Source organism: Cryptomeria japonica, chromosome 4, assembly GCF_030272615.1.
Source record: "Cryptomeria japonica chromosome 4, Sugi_1.0, whole genome shotgun sequence".
Taxonomy (NCBI): Eukaryota; Viridiplantae; Streptophyta; class Pinopsida; order Cupressales; family Cupressaceae; genus Cryptomeria; species Cryptomeria japonica.
In genome coordinates, this window is record NC_081408.1 from 286,692,925 (window position 1) to 286,702,357 (window position 9,433).

The following is a 9,433-nucleotide window of genomic DNA, read 5'->3' on the forward strand; positions in this document are numbered from 1 at the left end:
AAGTTTTAGGCAGGAAACCAAGGGAAAAAGGACACCACCAACAATTATATCCTTGATGGAAAGTAGTCTAGAAAACATTGCAGGAGCGAAAACATTGTGGGTTTGAAAGCATTGTGAGTAAAATCACTGATTTTTCAAGATTTGCATAGGGCAGTAGCTAGAAAACATAGAGGGTATTGTTGAAAGCACAAAAGTGTGAATCATTCATTCTATTGGGAGCGAATGTAAAAAATGGCTAATCATGTGATGGGTTACTAAAAAAAATTGAACCAAATCATTTTATTTTTATGTTATCTCATTTTGTGAAGGAATTTAATTTTAAATTTGACAAATGAATTGCATGGTCAAAAACATGTTGGATTTTAAAAGCAAGCAAGGGAGATTTAGTAAAGAAACGTTATTGAGTTGATGGGCTAGTGAAACAATGAACTAAATTTGTCTTTTGTCTTTGTAATGTTGAACTACCTTTCCCACCTTGGGCTTCTTCTTGTATCTCTCTCATTGTGTCATACTATTTTGTGTTGCATGCGTTACCATTTTCTTCTTATATGATTACTATATTCATTCTAAACACATTAATGAGCATTTGGACTGTACATTTAAGCTCATTTTAAGTGGAGTTGTTAATTTAAAATAACATTCATAAGTGAAGTCGAATATGACAATGTTATAATTTGTATTGGTAATTTATAGAATAAAATTTGTATCCTAATACCTTTGTTGTCAATTCATATTCTAGTATGGTGTTTGGGTTCAACGGGTTGTACAATTTTTTCATGGCTTTGGCTATAATTTGCATATAAAATATACAAAATTAAATACAGGACTAATGACAAAGTTGGTGATTGATAATTTAATGTTGATTGCCAAATTTTTCTGATTAATTAAATAGGGAGAAGTGTCTTGGTACCTTATATTGAAAAAAGGATAAAAGATAATCCCTTAAATAGAAAATAGGACAAAAAGGAATACTAGTAACCATAATGGAGATCCATTTGATAGCATAAGGGCACCAATCTAGATAGTAAAACAAAAAGAAACACAAATCACAACAATAGAAACAACACCGATAGACGAAAGGAGAAAGTTACACCCCATGCTGGGTTAAAAGGTCTCTCCAATCCTTAGACATGGCCTTCAATTTATCATCCCATGAAGGACTTGCAATATCCACCTGCAATCCTTTTCATTTTAGAACTAGTTTTATCTTCATTCACCTATTTGCATTTTTTGAGCCTTATATGTATAACTACAATACTAGTAGCATCATGTCCCATCATATCATCATTAACATCAACAATCTCATTCAATTCATCTTCAATCCTTTGCAATTTGTTATGGAAAATGATTATCTTGTGATGCATCTCTATCCACTATTCATTGCAAACCTCATAGTTTAAAATCTTGCTAGTAGTATTTTTTAACTTTCTCATCCTTCTATGGAAAGTATTCAACCTTTCATCCATCTCAATAAAAAAATTTATTATAATTATTGGAGTTGTAAACTTTATCGATATCGTTGTCCTCATTAACACTCTTTAATACAAGACTAACACACATCCTCATTTTCCTCACTAATAGGGGAATCATAAATTAGATTGCCAAAGTTAACATGATGGAATTCAAGCTCCAACTCTTCCTAAATAATCATTGATAATCATATTTACAATTATCTATTGTTTGGATAATCGTATATAATATAATATATGTTAACATTTGAATGTATTGGATGTTATCACTAAGTTTTTGGTGGACATATTAAGCTTTCTTTACATGTGATAGATTGAAATATGCACCATAGTCAAATTCTCTTCCCATTTCATCTTCTACTTCATTCTTTTCTAGTAGTAATTGCATATCTATTTGAATGTTTCAATTTAAGTATGAATAAAATCTTGCAAGTTCAAATACACTCTATGTTTTTCAACCTGCATCTAAGCCAAGTTGACTAAACCTATGTTGTATTATTTCTATTAATTCAACATCACTCCACATGAACAATTCAATTTAATAACCCTCCTCATCATCTAAGTAAAAGAGGTTTGTTCACCCCATCATAATTTTCTTATTTAGTTTATGTTGACACTAGGACTATGATTTTGTCCTCATGTTATGTGTATATACTTCCAGTTAGTACTACATGTTGTCTTGTTCAACCTACACAACTCGTAGTCAAGATTCCATAGTGTCATTATTATATATGCTTTTCCTTATTCTCTCAAATATTGATTCAACACTTTCCGTACAAATGTAAATAATGTCATTGTTCTCAAAGGTTGTTGGTGACTATAGAATGGTGTAATTGGTAATCTGATGATTTCAATAAGGATTTGGTGGACTTCTTAATCTTTCTTTCCATGTAACAAATTGATACATGCACCACAATGAACGTGTCTTCCCTTTTTATCCATTGTTCCATTATTTTGTACATGTTAAAGTTGTTCCGATAATTAGTGAACAAATGAGAGGGGGGAGGGTGAATCAGTTGTTAACAAATTATAACATTTAATCCACTTAATAATACTTAAGCATATTAAGTACTAGTAGAGCAGAAACAGATACCGGTAAACAATATTACAACTTAACAATTAAACAGATAATCAATGCAAAGCAACCATACCACATAACAGCATGATTTGTATGTGGAAAACCCAGAAAGGGAAAAACCATGGTGGGAAGCCTACCCACAGTTAGATGATACTTCTGCAGAAAGTATGTGATATATTAAGGGTCATGCACATGTAGGAAGGCACACTTCCTAGAGCATACTGCTCATTACAAAAGAGTCTCACTGACTACAGAGAGGCTATAACCATCAGGATAAATGGACAACAATCCAATAAAGTGAACTGCCATAAATAACATCTACCATGCTTGATTATAGTCTTGATTAAGCTCAATACCAGAGGCCTTTGACCTCTTCCTTAATGCCAATTCGATCACCTATGATCAACCAAATCTCCTTCACATATGATATTGCATTTCAAGACCACGACTTCTTATTCCATTCCCATGCCACAATCTACAATGAGATCTTACATCATTTTATACAAACCCTAAGGCCTAATCCAATTAGGTCGGTGACCTAAATCAATTAAGTTAGCCACCTAAAAGATATTACAATAAGATCATTACATAAATCCATATTACAATGATATGACATGTCGGCTTAAGACCAAACCAACAATAACAAATCCATAAAACATCCTGAAACATCCCGGTAACATGTAGAGTACACGTTAGCATGATACCGGTCCATAATGTAGATAGGTACCAGACCTATTCTGGGTCCACCACACCAAAGCAATGTCTTCAAGCAGTTGAAGCATGATCAAAGAACATCTTCAACATCCTAAAATCCATGTAGAAGTTGCACCAACACCAATTATGCATCCTGTCAAGATTCCTCAGTGAGAGCTCTGTCGGTAAAGCCTTAAACTAGTGTCGGTAAGGGTTACCAAATTGTATGATAGCATTTGATTACCAAGTCAGTACCATCTGACCAAGACATGCTCCAGAATCACGTACCACATGTAACCAATCACATTCCATAGATCCAAATATGTCGAAAGTGTCCAACAGATAGTCTCTTATGTCAGTAACAATTGAACTTCTACTGGTAACCAAAACTCGTCTGTCGATAACCAACCATAACAACTAGTGTTGATATCAATGACAAAACATCAATGCAACACATAATCAATTTATCCAATAATGCCAATAATCCCCCCCTTTGGCATTGATGGCAACACTAGATGTGAAAAACATCTAAGTACCAAAAAAATGCCAAACAAGTATCCTCCTATGGAAGACAACCAACAATCTATTGAATATCAATAACTCTCCCCCTAACGTATAAAACTCCTTTTCTCATTTTTCACATCAATATCTCTCCCCCTTTGACATCAATGCTAGAAATCTGACAAAAATATCAAAGCAAGAATATAAACCTCTGTATCTCAAAGCTAACTACTCCCCCTGAGTAGTAGCACCACTCATCAGTTTCGGAATGAATAATATCTCTGATAATGCATGTCGGACTGATGACAAATTGCATCAATCAAGTCTTTGCTAGAGGGCGAAAAACCCCTAACCTGTCTCTCAAATACTCAAATGATTCCTCAGACAATGGTTTAGTGAATATATTTGTAGTCTGTTCTTTAGTGTTCACATAAACCATTTTGACTTCCTTTCCTTCTACCTTGTCCTTTAAAAAGTTATACTTTATTGATATATACTTAGTCTTAGAGTGAAATACCAGATTCTTAGGCATGTCAATAGCTGTAGAGTTATCACAATAGATAACTATCGGTTAAACCTGATATCCTTCAACATTTTCTTCATCCACAAGATTTGAGTGCAATTAGTTGTTGCTGCAACATACTCAGTTTCTGCAATAGATAAAGAAATGCATGATTTTTTTTTGTTGATCCATGAAACTAGTTTCTTTCCAAGAAAGAAAGCTCCACCAGAAGTGCTCTTCTTGTCATTAGTATCTCTTGCCCAATCTGAGTTAGTATATGCACATAAAGTGAAATCATCATTTTTAGAATACCATAAACCATATTATGTTGTTCCTTGCAAATACCAGAATATCCTCTTTACTGCACATTCATGATTTTCTTTAGGATTACTTTGATATCTTGAAACAATATTTACTGCATTCATAGTATTCGTTCTAGTTCGAGTTAAATATAACAGACCACCAATCATAGACTTATACCTTGTCAGATTTATCGGTGTAGAAATATCTTTGATAGATAATTTCTCACTTGTCACCATAGGAGTACTTACCGGTTTGGAATTATCCATACCAAAATAATTCAACAATTCCCTTAGATAATTAGTTTGATAGATAAAAATGCCTTTGTCAATTTGAGTAATCTGCAAACCTAAGAAAAATTTCATCTCACCAAACATGAACATTTCAAATCCATTCTTCATATTGTTAACAAATTCCATGCACAATTTATCTTCTCTTCCAAAAATGAGATCATCAACAAATACTTCAATAATCAGAATATCATTATCAGTAATCTTATAATGTAAATTACTATCAACACTGCCTTTAGTAAAACCAAGCTTCAAAAGATATTTATCCAATCTTGCATACCAAGCTCTAGGAGCTTGTTTCAATCCATATAAAGATTTCTTCAATCTGCAAACCATATCTTTATCATCTGTTAGTGAAAATCCATCAGGTTGCTCAATGTATACTTCTTCTTCAAGTTTACCATTCAAAAATTCACATTTAACATGCATTCGATAAACCTTATAGTTCTTATAAGCTGCATAGGCAATAAATAATCTAACAACTTCAATTCTAGCTACAGGTACAAATGTCTCACCATAATCAATTCTTTCCATTTGAGAATATCCTTTACAAACCAATCTAGCCCCATTTCTTATAACCTGACCATCCTCATTCAGTTTATTCCTAAAAACCCATTTAATTCCAATAACATTCTTATTTTTAAGTTGGGCAACTAAAGTCCAAGTTTCATTCTTTTCAATCTGATCTAATTCATCTTCCATAACCTTTAACCAATGTTCATCCTTACAAGCTTCAATAATAGATGTCGGTTCAACTTGAGAAATAAGACATACCTCTTCATTTGCCAGTCTTCTTCTTGTCATAACTCCCTTGTTTCTATCTCCAATGATTTGATCTTTAGAATGATTTAATCTTACATACCTTGGTGTCTTCTAAACTTTAGGTTCACTGCTCTGATCATCAGTCACAGTTGAATTTTCTGATTGTGTTGGTGTAACTGTCTCAGTTTCCTGTATTGATTGAGGCATTGTCGGTTCAGTTAATGATCATTTCCACTGTCGGTTCCCTGTCATATGATATAAAACGATTTCTATACTACTCACCACTTTCACATTATCACTCTCCACAATTTTCTGCAATCTTTTGTTATAACATCTATATGTGTTTCTTTGAATTGAATAACCAAGAAATGTCCCTTCATCACATCTAGGATCAAACTTTCCAATTGAATCCTCTCTTTTGATATAGTATTTACTTCCAAAAATTCTAAAATACTTAACAGTAGGTGTATGTCCAAACCATAATTCATAAGGGGTCTTATCGGTTTCACCTTTGATGTGAACTATGTTGAATGTGTAGAGTGTTGTACTCAGTGCTTCTCTCCAGTAGATATTAGGTATTTTGGCTTCCATTATCATAGATCTTGTTACATCCAAAATGGTTCTATTCTTTCTTTCCACCACTCCATTCTACTGAGGAGTCCTAGGTGCAGATAATTGTCTCCTGATTCCATTTGTCTCACAATAACTGTTAAATTCATAAGAAGTGAACTCACCACCATGATCTGATCTTAGACACTTGATTTTCAATCCACTTTTTGTTTCAACCTTTTCTCTAAAGATCTTGAATTTCTCAAAAGCTTCAGAATTCTCCTTAAGAAAAGTCACCCACATCATCCAAGAACAGTCATCAATAATCAACATAAAATACCTATCACCTTGAAAGATTTTAGTCCTTGCCGGACCACATAAGTTAGTGTGAATCAAATCAAGTACATTATTAGATTTATCATGTATACTCTTAAAAGAAGTTCTAACTTGCTTTCCCATTTGACATTCCTTACATACTGGATTATGAGGCTTCATAATCTTAGGTATATCTCTAACTACCTTAGTTGAACTGATCTTAACAATACAATCAAAATTAACATGACACAACCTCTTATGCCATAACCAATTCTCATCAATATGAGCAATCAAACATGTCTTATTACTGGTGTTCAAGTGAAATATATTACCTCCAGTCTGAATACCGATTGCAATCTCCAAACCAGTCTTGTTAATGATTTTGCATTTTCTATCTTTAAACTGAAGTTAGAAACCCTTGTCCACCAATTGACCAACACTCAAAAGATTATTCTTTAAACCTTCTACATAATATACATTATCAGTGTTATGTTTTCCATCCAAAGAAATAATACCTCTGCCTCTGATCATATATGCTTTGTCATCTCTAAATCTAACTTGACCGCCATTGTATTCTTGTAGGAATGAAAATTTCCCTTTATCTCCAGTCATATGATGTGAGCATCCACTATCAATTACCCATTTATCCTTATCTTCAACTTTTGCTTCTAGGGCCTTTTCTTCATTTATGATAACCAGTTCTGATTCATCTTCCTTTAAAGCATAGAACTCCCATTCCTTTCCACTGTTGGATCCACTAGTAGGGTCTTTTGTTAATTCATCTACTATGTAGCATTGTTTACTTTTCTTGAATCTATATCTATTCTGGTTAGGCTTAAATGATTTATTAACTCTTTCTTTAAACCTTTCATTCCTTTCAGGACATCTAGATGCAAAATGACCAATCTTATTACATGAAAAACATTTAAATGGTGCTTTTCCTTCATACTGACTTCCTATCGGACCTTTAGGTACTCTTCTAGCAAATAAGGCTTCAAGTTGCTCAAATTCTTCATCTTCTTTCCTCATGTCTTCCAATTCTTTTGCATATAAAACTTTTCAATTGCTTTTGTCGATAGATGATGATGATGATGCATGAAAAGAAAGTTTAGACTTTACAACTCCAAAAGATCCAAATTCTTCAAGCTCAAAAGTAGATAATTTCCCAATCATAATTTCTCTGTTAACTGAAGAGTTTGCCATTGTTCTCAACTCATTAAATGCAGTTGCCTTCATCTTGTAAGACAGTGGAAGGGCTCTCAAGACTTTGGAAACTATTTCATCTTCACTCAGAAATCCTCCACAACATTAAATTCCCATAACAATCTCATTTACTGTTTCCATAAACACAACAATTCTTTCATTATCTTCCATCTTCAAGTTTTCATATCTTACCTGGTAGCCATCAAGTTTAGCAATTTTGATAGTAGGATCACCTTCATTTAGAGTTTTCAATTTGTCCTACATAACCTTTTCCGATGATTTATCATTTAATCCCATGATTTACTGATCAATAAGTGCACACAAGAGGGCTTCTCTAGCTCTCCAATCATTTTCGATATTCTTGTCCAAGTCTGCAAGAGCAAGATTTCTAGATGCTAAATCATAAGGTGTGTATCCTTTCTTAGTGATCTCCCAAATATCTTTTCTAAGATATCTAAGATGAGTCTCCATTCGAATTTTCTGTATTCCATAATTTGTTCCATCAAGATTAGGGATTTCTCTTCTAAAAATAGTTGTCAGTGGATTAGAAGTGTTAGCTACCATAGGATCTACCTCAAGTGATTAAGCTTTTGCAAAAGAGAACCAAAGCTCTGATACCAATTGTCAGGGTAATTGATGAACAACTGAGAGGGGGGGTGAATCAATTGTTAATAGATTATAACATTTAATCCACTTAATAACCCTTAAATAGATTAAGTACCGTTAGAGAAGAAACAGATACCAGTAAACAATACAACTTAACGATTAAATAGATAATCAATACAAATAAACCATACCACATAACACCATGATTTGTACGTGGAAAACCCAAAAAGGGAAAAACCACGGTGGGAAGCCTACCCACAGTCAGATGATACTTCTGCAGAAAGTATGGAATACAATGAGGAGCCTACACATGCAGGAAGGCACACTGCCTAGAGCATACTGCTCATTACAAAAGAGTCTCACTAACTACAAAGAGGCCACAACCATCTCAGGATAAATGGACAACAATCCAATAGAGTGAACTACCAGAAATAACATCTACCATGCCTGATTATAGTCCCGGTTAAGCCCAATACCGAAGGCCTTTGACCTCTTCCTTCATCCCAATTCGATCACCTATGATTGACCAAATCTCCTTCGCATATGATATTATATTTCAAGACCATGACTTCTTATTCCATTTCCATGCCACGATCTACAATGAGATCTTACATCATTTTATACAAACCATAAGGCCTAAACCAATTAGGTCGGCCACCTAAAAGATATTACAATAAGATCATTACATAAATCCATATTACAATGATATGACATGTCATCTTAAGACCAAAACAACAATAACAAATCCATAAAACATCTTGAAATATCTTGGTAACATGTAGAGTACACGTTAGCATGATACTAGTCCATAACCTAGATAGGTACCAGACCTATTCTAGGTCCACAATGCCAAAGAAATGTCTTCAAGTAGTTGAAGCACAATCAAAGAACATCTTTAGCATCCTAAAATCCTTGAAGAAGCTGCACCAACACCAATTATGCATCTTATCAAGATTCCTCAGTGAGAGCTCTGTTGGTAAAGCCTTAAACTAGTGCTGGTAAGAGTTTACCAGAGTGTATGAAAGCATTTGATTACCAAGGCAATACCATCTGACCAAGACATGCTCTAGAAGCACGTACCACATGTAACCAATCACATTCCATAGATCCAAACATGTCGGAAGTGTCCAACAGATAGTCTCTTCTGCTGGTAACACTTGATCTT